This window comes from Mustela nivalis (assembly GCF_964662115.1).
Source record: "Mustela nivalis genome assembly, chromosome: 14".
NCBI classification, from domain to species: Eukaryota; Metazoa; Chordata; class Mammalia; order Carnivora; family Mustelidae; genus Mustela; species Mustela nivalis.
Window position 1 is genome coordinate 43,113,297 of NC_139033.1, and position 14,764 is coordinate 43,128,060.

Sequence of the window (14,764 nt, forward strand, 5' to 3'; positions counted from 1 at the left end):
ATGAAGGTCAGGAATTAGAAGACCTCTAATTTTTCTATACAGTTTTGCCCTGACTATTGGAAGCACCTTGGACAAATCACTTGCTGTTTCTGAGTTTGACTAAATAATCACTAGAGTCATGCTCAAACTTTATAATTCCATGCACTTTTACTCAAATGGCACTTAAATATTTGAGACTTATTTGATGACATCTTAAGTATAGGCTCAAAGAATCAAACATGTTAAACCTCAGGCACTTCAGCTATCTGCAGTTGTAGCAGGATGTATTACTTTGATACAACCAATGTTATTTAGTATTGGTGGAGGTTATGATTACTTGAAAATATGCAATCGATTTTGGATCGATTGTAAGTGATAATTATTTGTTTTCAGAGAGCCAAGCCTCCCAAAGTTCACGGGGCCGAGCAACAACTGGAAAGAATCAAACGCAGCCATCAGAAACATCATGCTATTTTGGCTTCTATTAAGTCAAAGGAGAGAGATCGCTTGAAAGTTGAGTGGGACCAGCACAATGATCGCAAGTTTGTGGACAGTCTTGTGAAAGCAAGAATCAAGGATGCCATGCAAGGTTTCATCATCAACACTGAAGAAAGACGAAATAAGTAAGGTTCACAAACTGGTGCTTCAGACTATAAAACATTCCCAAGCTCCTGATGTGAGATTGACCAAAAATCAAGTGAATTTTTATAGCAAGGATCACAGCCAAGATATTCATACCCTTACCAAATCAGTAGCTACTGTTTGTATTTTCACTTGTGATAACCCACATTTGATAGAAAGCTAAGGAATCTATTGTTGAGTATTTTGTTACTTTAGTTAAAATCTGTTCATATTCTTTTGCTGAAGATGTACATTATCTAATTTGTATGAAATCAAATAAAATATGGCACATCAGTTTCTGTTGCTTTAAATGAGGACTAAACTTATTTTATAGAAGACTGCAGTGATTTTTTTTCCTTGCAAAATTTATGATTTTTTTTCCTTGCAAAATTTATGATTTGGGGGCACCTGGAAACCTCAGTCAGTTGTGTCTGCCTTTGGCTCAGGTCATGATCTAAGGGTCCTGGGATTGAGCCCACATTCCCCGCCCCCCAACTGGGTCCGGCTCCCCGCTCAGTAGAAGGTCTGCTTCTCCCTTTGCGCCCACTCCACCACGCCCATGCACATGTGCTCGCACTTTCTCTCAAATAAATAAAATCTTTTTAAAAAATAAAAATAAACATAAAAATAAACATGCTAATTAAGTAAATAAAAAACAGTAAAATGGTCCATGTGGCATAACGGTTTTAATTTTTTTGTAATTATTTTCAGGCTACGTGAACTTTTAGCATCAGAAGAAAGTGGGTATTTAACTGAAATGCAGTTGAAAGAAGAAACAATTAAGGAGAAAAAAGATAGAATGAGAGATAAAACCAGATTATTGAAAGAGAAGAAAGAAAAAGAGAGACAAGATCTTGTGGCTGAAAAACTAGACCAGCAATTCAGGTAATGATATCAGGAAAAGCACACAGAATCTGAAGTTGATATGTGAAAAAATGATGTAGGAATACTAATTTATAGGAAATTATGGCCTTGAGATGGTATTCCCAGTAGTTGTGCCTCTAAGTCTTAGTAATTATACACATCATTGGATAATGCAGGCACTGAAGGTTTGCTGGTTTTGTTTTGTTTGTTTGTTTTTTAAAGATTATTTATTTATTTATTTGACAGAGAGAGATCACAAGTAGGCAGAGAGGCAGGCAGAAAGAGAGGGGAAGCAAGCTCCCCGCTGAGCAGAGAGCCCGACGTGGGCCTTGATCCCAGGACCCTGAGATCATGACCCAAGCTGAAGGCAGAGGCTTAACACACTGAGTCACCCAGGCACCCTTGTTTTGTTTTGTTTTAATCACAGTGTGCCTCCAACTGACTTTGCACATTTATGTTACCTGCCTGGCTTTTCAGTTATTGGAGTTTTTTTTTTAAATTAACATATAATGTATTATTTGCTTCAAGGGTACAGGTAGGTCTGTGAACCATCAGTCTTACACAATTGGTTTGCTGTTGTTTTGTAGTGAGAATGCTTCAGACATACTGTGTTAACAAATTTTAAATATGCAATATAGTGTTATTGTCTATAGTCACCATATTCTGTTAGATCCCCATAACTTATTTATTCATCTTATAACTGAAAATTTGTGTCCTTTCACCAACATCTCCTCATTTTTCCTACCCACAGTCCCTGGGAACCACCATTCTACTCTCTGTCTCCATATATTCAACCTTTTTTTTTTTTTTTTAAGTGAGAGTACAGTCTTTCTCTGTCTGTCTTAACCCACTTAGTATAATGTCTTCTAGGTTCATCCATGTTGTCTCAAGTGACAGGATTTCCTTCTTTTTTATATTGACTAATATTCCATTTCTCACATATGTGTACATAGATGTGTGTATATACATGGTATATGTATCACACATTTTCTTTATCCATTCACATAACATTAGGTACTTAGAATGTTTCCATATCTTGACTATTGTGAATAATGTTGGAACGAACATGAGATTGTGGATAGCAAGGTACTGATTTCATTTCCTTTGCTATATGCTCAGACGTGGGATTGTAGGATCATATGGTAGTTCTATATTTAGTTTTTTTAGGAATCTCCATTCTGTTTCTCATAATAGCTGTACCAACTTAAATTCCCACCAATGGCATACATCCTGGCCAACAATTGTCATCTCTTGTCTTTTTGATAATAGCCATCCTAGCAAGTGTGAGTTAATATCTCACTGTGTTATTGATTTGCATTTCCCTGGTGATTAGGGACGTTGAATGCTTTTTCACATGCCTTTTGGCCATTTGTATGTCTTCCCTGGAAAAATGTCTATTCAGGTCCTTTGTTCATTTTTTAATCCTATTTTTTGGGGCTACTGAGTTGTATGAGTTCCTTATATATTTTTATATTAACCCCTTAACAGATACATAGTTATCTGTTAAGTTATCCCATGATTGCCTTTTCCATGTTGTTGACTGATTCCTTTGCTGTGCAGAACTTTTTAATTTGATGGGGTCCTACTTGTTTATTTTTGCTTTTGTTGCCTTTCCTTTTGGTGTCATATCCGAAAAATAATGTCAAGACCAATGTCAAAGAGATTTTTCCCTGTTTTTGCCTATGTGTTTTACAGTTTCTGCTTTTGTGTTCAAGTGTTTAATCTGTTTTGAGTAAACTTTTATGAGTGGTATATATAGTACTCCAATTTCATTCTTTTTCATGTGGATATCCAGTTTCCCCAATACTACTTATTGAAGAGATTATTCCCCATTTTGTGTTCTTTGCCTCCTGGTATGAGATTGGTTGACTATGTATGTTCGGATTTATTTCTGGGCCCTCTATTCTGTTTCATTGATCTATATATCTTATTTTTATGCCAGTACTATATTGTTTTAATTACTATAACTTTGGAATATAGTTTGAAATCAAGTGTGTGATGCTTCGAGCATTGTTCTTCTTTTTTTTAACCAAGATTGCTTTGGCTCTTTTGTGGTTCCATCTGAATTTTAGGATTGTTTTTTCTATTTCTGTGAAAAATGCCATTGGAATTCCAATTTCATTGGAATTTTGGTGGATATTGCACTAACTGTGTAGATTACTGCATAGTATGGACATTTTAACAATATTGATTCTTGGGTCGCCTGGGTGGCTCAGTGGGTTGAGCCACTGCCTTCAGCTTGGGTTATGATCTAAGGGTCCTGGGATGGCCCACATCTGGCTCTCTGCTCAGTGGGGAGCCTGCTTCCCTTCTCTCTCTGCCTGCCTCTCTGCCTACTTGTAATTTCTCTCACAGTCAAATAAATAAATAAAATCTTTAAAAAAATTTTAAAAAATAAAACAATATTGATTCTTGGGGCGCCTAGGTGGCTCAGTGGGTTAAGCCTCTACCTTCAGCTCAGGTCATGATCTCAGGGTCCTGGGATCAAGTCCTGCATTGGGCTCTCTGCTCAACAGGGAGCCTGCTCCCTCCACCTCCGCACCCACCACCTGCCTGCCTCTCTTCCTACTTGTGATCTCTCAAATAAATGAATAAAATATTAAAAAAACAACAACAATATTGATTCTTTCAATCCAAGAACAAAAGATTCATTTCCATTTATTTGTGTCTTCAGTTTCTTTCATCAGTTTTCAGTGCATTAATCTTTCACGTCCTTGATTAAGTATTTTCCTAAATATATTATTGTTTCTGATGCTCTTCCAAATGGGATTGTTTTCTTAATTTCTCTTTCAGATAGTTCATTTTTTGTGTATAGAAATGCAATTGAGTTCCATATGTTGTTTTCATATCCTGCAGCTTTACTGAATTTATTGATAAGTTCTAACTATTTTTTTGGTGGAGTCTTTAGGGTTTTCTATATATAAGATCTTTCATGTGCAGACAGTTTTGCTTCTTTTCCATTTTAAACACTTTCTATTTCCTTTTCTTGGCTAATTGCTCTAGCTAAAATCTCCAGCTCTATACTGAATAAAAGAGGCAAGAATGGACACTCATATCTTGTTCCTGATTTCTGAGGAAGAGCCTTCAACTTTCTACCTCTGAACATGATGTGAGCTGGGAGCTTCTCATATATGGCCCTTACTGTGTTGCACCACATTCCTTCTGTACCTAGTTTGTTGAGAGTTTTTATCATGGAACTATGTTAAATTTTGTCAGATTTTTTTTTTCTGCCTCTATAGCCATGACCTTACAATTTTTAGCCTTCATTTTGTTAGTGTATCATGTTTATTGATTTGTATATATTAAACCATCCTTGCATCCCAGGGATAAATTCTGTTTGATCTTGGCATATGATCCTTTTAAAATGCTGTTAAATTTGGTTTACTAGTATTTTGTTGAGAATTTTTGCATCGATGTTCATCAGGGATATTGACCTGAAATTTCCTTTTCTTGTATGTCCGTTTCTGGCTTTGGTAGCAGGATAGTGCTGGCCTCATGAAATGCGTTTAGAAGTGTTTTGTCTTCTTCAGTTTTTGGAAGCTTTTGAGAGGGATTGGCATTAATTATTCTTAAAATGTTTGGCAGAACTCACCAATGAAGCCACTGTAGTCCTGGGATTTTCTTTTTTGAGAGATTTTTTGATTAGTGATTCAATCTCCTGACTCATTATTGGTCTTTTCAAATTTTGTATTTCTGTATTTTCTATTTTTGTATCTCATGATTCAGTCTTTTTAAAAAAAGATATTTATTTATTCGAGAGAGCGGTCACAAGTAGGCAGAGAGGCAGGCAAGAGAGAGTGCGGGGGAAGCAGGCTCCCTGCTAGGCAGAGAACCCAGTGTGGGGCTTGATCCCAGAACCCTGAGACCATGACCTCAGCTGAAGGCAGAGGCTTAACCCACTAAGCCACCCAGGTGCCCCATGGTTCAGTCTTGATAGGTTATATATGTCCAGGAATCTATCCATTTCTCCCAGGCTATTTAATTTGTTGGCTTGTAATTATTCATAGTAGTCTTCTATGATCCTTTATGTTTTTGAAGTGGCAATTGTAATGTCTCCTCTTTCATTTCTGATTTTATTTATTTGAGTCTTCTCTCTTGTTTCTTAGTCCAGCTAAAGGTTTGTCTATTTTCTTAATTTTTTCCAGAAACAAGTTCTTACTTTCATTGATTTTTTTCCTATCATTTTGCTAGTCTCTATTTTATTTATTTCTGCTCTGATCTTTGCTATTTCCTTTCTTCTAACTTTGGGAATAGTTTGTCCTTTTTCTAGTTCCTTGAAGTAAAGTTAGTTGTTCACTTGAGGTTTTTCTTTTTTCTTAATATAGGTGTTTATTGCTATAAAATTCCCTATTAAAACAGCTTTTGCCGCATCCTGTAAGTATGGTATGTCGTGTTTCCATTTTCATTTGTTTCAAGATATTTTCTGATTTCCCTTTTGATTTCTTCTTTGGCCCACTGGTTGTCCAGAAGTGTGTTTTTTAGTTTCCACATTATTTGTTAGGTTTCCAGCTTTCTTCCTGTTATTAATTTCTAGTTACATACTATTGTGGTCAAAAAAGATACTTGATAAGATTTTAATCTTCTTTAATTTGTTAAGACATTTTTTGTGACCTAGAATATAATGTATCCTAAAGAATGCTCCACAGGTGCTTGAGAAGAATGTGTTTTCTGCTGCTGGTGGATAAAATGTTCTGTATATGTCTGTGAGTTCCACTTGATCTAAAGTGTACTTCAAGTTCTGTGTTTCCTTATTGATTTTCTTTCTGGATGATCTATTTCCTGTTCAAAGTGGAGTATTGAAATCCCCTGCTATTACTGCATTGCTGCAATATCTCCCTTCAACTCCGTTAATATTTGCTTAATATATTTAGGTGTTAGATATATATATATACATATAATTATTATATTCTTTTGATGAATTGATCCTTTATAATTACATAGGGACCTACTTTGTCTTTTTTTTTTTTAATAGCTTTTGAGTTAAAATCTGTTTTGTCTGATTTAAGTTTAGCTACCCCTTCTCATTTGCTTTCTATTTGCATGGACTTTTTCCATCCCTTCACTTTTCAGGCTTTATATGTCCTTAAAGCTGAAATGAATGTCTTGCAAGCAGTGTATAGTTGAATCTTGTTTTTTGTTTTTTGGGTTTTTTTTTCTGTTCAGCCACTGTGGATACTTTCAAATTTCCTATCTTTGATTCTTGGATTTTTTATTCTATTTGATCAAATCTGGTGGTGATACCCTCTCTTGCATTTTTCATTTCACCCATTGTATTCTTTAGCTCCAGAATTTCTGTTTGGCTCTTCTTTGTGATTTCTATCTCTCTGTTGAAACTCTCACTTAGTTCATGTATTATTTTCCTGATTTTGTTTGTCTATGTTCTCTTGTAGCTCACTGGGCTTCTTCTTTTAAGATTTTATTTATTTATTTATTTATTCATTCATTCATTCATTCATTCATTCATTCATTTGACAGAGAGAGAGCACAAGCATTGGGAACAGCAGGCAGAGATAGAGGGAGAAGCAGGCTCCCCGCTAAGCAGGGAGCCCAGCATGGGGCTTGATCCCAGAACCCTGGGATCATGACCTGAGCCAGGGGCAGATGCTTAACCAACTGAGCCTCCTGGGCATCTCCCACAGAGCTTCTTTAGAACAATTGTTTTGAATTCTTTAGGATTGGTTACTGGAAAATTATTGTGTCCCTTTGGTAGCATCATATTTTCCTGATTTTTTTTGTGTTCCTTGAAGTCTTGTATTGCTCTCTTCACATTTGAAGAAGCAGTTACCTCCTCTAGTCTTTACTGGATTGCTTCAGGAGAGAAATACCTTCATCAGTCAGCCTAGCTAGGGATTCTGCGGCCTTCTCAGACCTTTTTACAGTTGTCCCTGCTCCTCACTTCTTGTTCTTTATTTTCAGGGAGAGGATTTTTAAGATTGTATGCCTTCTCTCAATCCTGAAAAGCCAGGCCAGATGCTGTGAGCCTTCCATTTATTTTTCCTAATATGGTGCCCCAAAATGCTTAAATTTGTGTACTTTCTCTCAGTCTCACAGAGTCGGACTGGCTTTCTGTGTATGCTGGCTTGCCATCTGCAAAGGCTCACACTCGTCGTCTAGTGGAACACATGAAGGGAGCTGCCACAGGGCGTGTGCCATGGAGTAACAGGGCTGTTCATAGGGTGTGTCAGCAGGCAAGATGTCACCAGTGGCTTACAAGCAGGCTTTCTGATGGAGTTCATGTGGCAGTTAGGAGGATACATGTCCCTTGATGAGTTCCAGGCCCTGGTTGTTATGTTCACTGCCTCTTCCAACCCTTCAGCCATGCACCTCAGTATTTTGGGTGGGGTGAGAAAGAAGCAGGACCTTTTGGAAGAAGTTAAATGCTTACTTACATGCTTTCACTTTCTCCCTTGAGAGAAATCATGGACTGAGGGACATCTTTCTTGGCACTAATTTTGCCACCTAAGGGGAGAGGTGACATGGATAAAAATGAAACTGTTCTTGCTTCTTCAATGTGTCTATTATTGGGTTTTTGGCTCTTGTGGTGTGCCTTCCCCATGGTATTCCTAGACTCCCACAAAGGTACTCTCATCTGTGGGCAACTATCAATATTGATTCTATGGGAGGATAATGGTAGAAAACTCATAGTCTACCACATTGCTCATGTCCATTCATGCAGGTATGGAGTTTGTGAAAGTTCTGTGCTCTAGTGTTCTGTGCTTGTCTCCCAATTAGAATGGAAGTACCAGGTGAGATTCTGTTACTGAATTTTATTTTATTTTTTTAATTTTTATTTATTTATTTGACAGACAGAGATCACAAGTAGGCAGAGAGGCCGGCAGAGGCGGGGGGGGGGGGAGAAGCAGGCTCCCCACTGAGCAAAGAGCCCGATGTGGGGCTCGATCCCAGGACCCTGGGATCATGACCTGAGCCAAAGGCAGAGGCTTTAACCCACTGAGCCACCCAGGCACCCCTCTGTTACTGAATTTTAGATATTCACCTCAGACTTACTGTTGGCAGGAAGTTCCTGTCACAGGAAGTCTTTGGTAGAGTTGAATTTTCTTCGCTGTCCCTAGTGCTGTCTTCTCCACCTGTGCAGAACACGTTCTTGGTTCCCTCTTCTTTACTGTTTCCTTGCCTGGTCTCTTGGTCCTTGGAGTCTGATCACCTTAACTTTTGATCCACTTCCTGACTCAACCACAGTGACTCTCAGTTTTCAGATCCCCGGTCTTCAGTCCAGTTCTTTGTTTGTCTCCATCAATCCGTTTTGTTTTGCCTTTCCCATCTTGGGATACCCTGAGTCTATGCTTTCATTTCAATCCAATACCCTGTACTTATGAGAAGGAAGATATGCATGGAAGTACCTGAGGGTGATCTTCTGAGATGATTTGTATCACGAAGAGCTTGGCAAAGGCTTTTAATTTCACAAACTGAGAAATGCATTACCTCTAAAGCAAAGGTATACTAAAAAAGTCTCAGTTTTTCTCATTTTTCTAGTCTCTATTTTATTTATTTCTGCTCTAATCTTTGCTATTTCCTTTCTTCTGATAACTTTGGGAATAGTTCAGCTCTTAGAGCAAGGACATACTTACATATTTATAATTTCATTATATATGTAATTCCTTAGTTATATTTCCAGTGCCTCTAATAATGCCTTATAAAAGTGTGAACATCAAGAATTACTATTATATGTCTCAGGATGATATGTTGATTTTGCCTCCTCTTTTCACTCATGTTTCTTTTATTTTTTTAATTTTTTAAAAAAATTATGTTTATTTATTTGACAGAAAGAGACACAGCGAGAAAGGGAACATAAGCAGGGAAAGTGAGAGAGGGAGAGGCAGGCTTCCTATCAAGCAGGGTCCCTGATGCGGGGCTCCATCCCTGGACCCTGGGATGATCTGAGCCAAAGGCAGACGCTTAACAACTGAGCCGCCCAGGTGCCCCTCATTCATGTTTCTTAATGTAGTGATGATCACATGATGTAACCCATGCAATGCTCCAGATTATCCACTTTATCGGTGTCTTAATTTTGGAGTAACTGATTAAAATTTTTATCTTCAGAAGGGATCTTTAAAGTTCCGATATTACCTGCAAATGCTTAAAGCATAGCCATTATCATTCAATAATTAAATAAATATTTCTGAACACCTACTTTGTGCCAGATTCTGTGATTAAATATAGGTTGATTGGCTTAACAACAACAACAACAACAAATGAGTGTCACTTAGGCTATCAGGTCACCAAATGTGAGCCGGGCATGTTGTATATTATGTTATTCTGGATTCATAAACAGAATAATGTAACAAAGTAACATAACAAAGTAAATGTTTCTTTAAAAAAAACTAATAAAATTAGTATTTCCATAATTTAGGTTAAAGCAAACACTTCCTTGAGTCCATTATTTTAGGTGATAATGATTTCCGTGAGTATCAGAGCTTCTAAGTATCTGAACATTTGCCTACATGCTTGTGAGAAGCTTCTGTAGCCTTTTTTTTTTTTAAAGATTTTATTTATTTATTTGACAGAGAGAAATCACAAGTAGTTGGAGATGCAGGCAGAGAGAGAGAGAGAGGAGGAAGCAGGCTCCCTGCTGAGCAGAGAGCCCCATGCGGGACTCGATCCCAGGACCCTTGAGATCATGACCTGAGCCGAAGGCAGCGGCTTAACCCACTGAGCCACCCAGGCGCCCTTCTGTAGCCTTTTCTTGGTAGGAAAGGCTACCAGTTTTTCTGAATTCTTCCCTTTCCTTCAGGTATTCCATTTTGCATTCTTTATAAAAGGCTGGATCATTATAATGAGAAGTTAGGCATTCTTTCAATGCAGAATTTTCTTTCCGGCATTTTACTACCATAAGGATTCCAGAGTCCTTGCAACATTTGGTAAAATCTTGAACTTGTTCAGAACATCTCTCTTGGGCTTTTTTAAACCCTGAGTTAAAAGTCTAGCACAATTCAGAAGGAATACAAGAGTTCATTTTATACAGCATGCAAAATTTGAGCAGATGAGAAATCTAAAGGTCAACAGGTTCAAGGAAGCAGCAAAGCCAGGCGTGTAGAGGATTAAGATATGGTTTCAAAGGCAGAGCTTTTGCCACCTCCTCTCTCTCTGCTATGAAGTTGTTATTAATCATATAGACTGCCCTAAATCCTCCTAGTAGAGGCCCAGAGGACAAGTAAGCTATTTCAATGAGTAGTGTGTACAAATTACAGATACAGCTGAGCTAGCAGTAAATTAGAGTGCTCAAACTAAGGGAATGGAAAGTTCCAGGGCTTGGGGAACTGCTGAAGCAGGGCAGTGAAGAAAACCAGAGTAGCAATGCATAGGGCAAGAAGGGACTTGTCACTTTTTTCATCTAGCAAATGGGTAACTTGAGTTCCACAGGTATTACTTTTCCTGAGTCTTAAAAGCTTGTAGTAACCAAGACAGAATTACACTTGGATTTTCTAGCCTATGTAAAGTGTAACCTCACCACTGTCTTTGGTAGGACTCAGACACTCTCTACTGGGTGCTGGAGGAGAAGATGCAGGGAGGGACCGCGGGGACACTGGCAAGGGAATTTCAATGACCATTCACATATTTTCCACTCCCTGATAAATGTTGTTCAACACAGCTTCATAGAGAAGTTGTATAGCTTACTAAGTAGATAAATTATTAGGCTTTTGAAGAAACAGTTGTATCCTACAGTGTTATAATTCATCTAAAAACAAATTGTTTTAGTATTTTTAATGTATTGCCAATTCTGCCATACAGAGCATCACACATAGTTGTAATTCTTTATGAGAGTGAAGGATGAGGATTAAATTTTGACCAATGATGCTAAATCATGCCCCTTTGGGGCACTGGGTGTCTCAGTCAGTCAAGTGTCTGACTCTTGATTTCAGTTCAGGTCATTATCTCAGGGTCCTGGGATTGAGCCCTGATGTTGGGCTTAGCATGGAGTCTGATTGAGAATTCTTCCTCTCCACCTGCCCCTCTTCCCGCTTGCATGTTCTCTGCCTCTTTTTCAAATAAATAAATAATCTTTTTAAAGATCTTGCTAGTTCAGCAGTAAATAAATAAATAAATAAATAAATAACTGAATGAATAAGGCCCCACTATCGAAAATATAACTGGAGCTTTAATACATATGTAGAGCAAGATGAAATTGCTGCTCCTCCTCCTCTGCTATCTCCTCCTCCTCCTTTTTGTATCCCCCTGTATGAATATGCCACAATTTATTCCCTTCCCAGATGATAGGCATTTCTGATTTGGGACTCCTATGACTGCAGCTGCTGTGAACATGCCTGTATGTGTCTTTTGGTAGCTACATGCTTTCATTTCTGTTAGGTACCTAGAATATTTAATATTCCATTCCTCTAAACAGAAAAAATTATTTTCAGTAATAATGAAATGAAATGAATAATAATAACAAGACAGCCAATGACTTCTCTTATTTTAAATTTTAAAATAATTACACATTCACAGAAATTGTCAAGATAGTAGAGGTGCCATGTACCCTTATCCCAGTTTCTCACCATGGTTATATCTTAATATAACTATAGCACAATATGAAGAAAATTGACAGTGGCACATGTGTGCACAGTTCCGTGTCATTTTATCATGTGTAGATCCATGTAACTCGCCACCACAATCATGGTACAGAACTCTTCCATACCACAAAGATGTCCCTCATACCACCCCTTTATGGTCCAACCCACTCCTCGCATCCCCACCAATTCCAATCTCTGCTAACCGCTAATCTCTTCTCCATTTCCGTCATTTTGCCATGTCAAGAGTGTTACATACAACATATGAGGTTTTGAGATGCACTATGTTACACAACATAGTGCTTTTGAGGTCCATCCCAGCTGCTGCGTATGTCAATAGTTGGTCCTTTATAGTCCCTTGTATGGATGTACTTAGGTTTGTGCAAACCATTCATTACTGAAGAACATTTTGGTTGTTTCTAGTTTTTAGCTATTATATAAATAAATCTAATGTGAACATTTGTATACAGATTTTTGTGTGATTGTAAATTTTCATTTCTCTAGGACCATTGTCCTGGGCTATTGCCAGGTCTTTCATTTTTAGAGAAACTGCCAAAGTGTTTTCCAGCATGGCTGTCCCATATTGCATTTGCACTAGTAATGTATAATAGACCAAGTTTTTCCATAGTCTTGCCAGATTTTTGTATTGTCACTATTTGAACAGAAGTATGGTACGTATTGATTATCTCATCAAGGTCTTTTTTTTTTTTAAAGATTTTATTTATTTATTTGACAGTCAAAGATCACAAGTAGGCAGAGAAGCAGGCAGAGAGAGAGGAGAAAGCAGGCTCCCTGCTGAGCAGAGAGCCCGATGTGGGGCCTGATCCCAGGACTCTGGGACCATGACCTGAGTCGAAGGCAGAGGCTTCAACCCACTGAGCCACCCAGGCACCCCTGATATCTCATCAAGGTCTTAATCAGTATTTCCCTAATGGCTGGTGATGTTGAACTACTTTTATGTGCTTATTTGCTATCTGTATATCCTCTTTGGTGAAATGTCTCTTCATGTCTTTTGCCCATTTTCTATTTGGATTAGCTATTAAGTTTTTAGAGTTCTTGTATATTCTATTTTTTTAAAAAGATTTAATTTATTTATTTGACAGAGAGAGAGCTCGTGAGTGCAAGCAGGGGGAGTAGCAGGCAGAGGGAGAGGGAGAAGCAGGCTCCCCATTGACCAGGGAGCCAGATGAGCCAGGGAGCTTGATCCCAGGACCCTGGGATCATGACTTGAGCCAAAGGCAGACACTTACCTGACTGAGCCACCCAAGTGCCCCTGTTCTTTATATATATTCTAGAAATGAGTCCTTTGTATGGGATAAGTGGTTTGGAAACATTTTTCTTCTTAGTCTATAGTTTGTTTGTTTTCCTCTTAACAGGGTCTTTCACAGAGAGAAAGTTTTTAAGTTTGATGAAATCCAGTTTATCAATATTTCTTTTATGGATCATGCTTTGGATACATCGTGAATTTTTTTTTATTATATGGCCATTTAAAAATCTTTAATCAAATTTCATCCAAGATTACTGGCCATATTACATGCCAGGATTAGCTTTCTACAAACAACTTTGCTTTCTGTGTACAAATCAGTGTCAGTGAAATAAAAATAAAATTGTATCCTAGGCAAAGAACTTTATTAACCTTATTTCAAACTTTATTCCCAGGCTTCTTCAGCTTAATTAGCTGCCAAGAATGAATTGTGCATAAGCAAAAACTGAAAAGAGCTGCAGTGTCCAATGGCTTGGGCTTAAAAATATTAGAGATCTAGATTTTACCAGATTCAGGGATAAAATTTTTAAAAAGCAGTCATAATAAAAATAACAGCTCCCAGTAACTTCTTCAAGTTTTATCTTCTTCAGAAATTGACTCAATTCAGTTTGCTTATTCTTGGAAGCTTCATCAAAATTCTCTATAAGATCTGGAACTTCATCCTCCTCCTCCTCTCTGGTAGCAAGTGGGGCTTTTTCATTCACAGATTGAGCAGAGCTTCAGCCAGTGTTCTTCAACTGGTCAGACTGTAGGCACCAAGTGGGCTTAAGATACCGGCTAGCTTTTCCATCAGCTGCTTTGTGTCAGTGTGGCCTGTAATGGTGAAAGTGTTTGCTACCAGCAATGCCTGAACTTTGGGGTTGTTAAAGTACATCACTGTTCCTTGGTTTGTGAACTATTCACTTCTTCAATACCAGAGGTATTGTGTACCCCTAACTTCTTTAAGAAGAACTGCAGGTTTTTATCATTGGCTATAGCTCTTCTGTGAACCACCTTCTTTTGGTGAGCAGTTCCTTTCCCACCAATGTGCACTTGTGCTTGCAGTTAGGTGAGTTTCTCCTGGTGGGTGATAGTTTCTTTCATCAATCTTCTTGGAGCAGAAATGGTACTGCCCCAGGGGGAGTATGGTTGGCGTTTAGGTGGTCTCTGTCAGACCATCTGAGATTATATGCACACACGCAGGGACTCAAGATGGCAGCTAGAGCTTTTTGTTGTTGTTGTTGTTGTTTTTTAATTTTATTTATTTATCTGACAGAGATTACAAGTAGGCAGAGAGAGAGGGGGAAGCAGGCTCCCCACTGAGCAGAGAACCCAATGCGGGGCTCCATCCCAGGACCCTGAGATCATGACCTGAGCTGAAGGCAGAGGCTTAACCCACTGAGCCACCCAGACATCCCCTGAAATTAGTTTTTAAGTGTCCTATATTTATATGCAATTAGTGATTAGGCCTCAGATTAAAGTAGACAGTTTTTGGCTTTATTTTGTTTTTGTGTTTTTATTAGACTACCCT

General features: G+C 38.2%; 1 pseudogene across 1 annotated transcript; it reads right to left on the reverse strand.

The window, feature by feature from the left end:
• Nucleotides 1–13,584: 13,584 nt before the first annotated feature.
• LOC309848088 (transcription factor BTF3 homolog 4 pseudogene) lies at nucleotides 13,585–14,426 on the reverse strand (annotated as a pseudogene). The gene has a single exon. The product of its transcript is annotated as a transcription factor BTF3 homolog 4 pseudogene (transcript).
• Nucleotides 14,427–14,764: the final 338 nt, after the last annotated feature.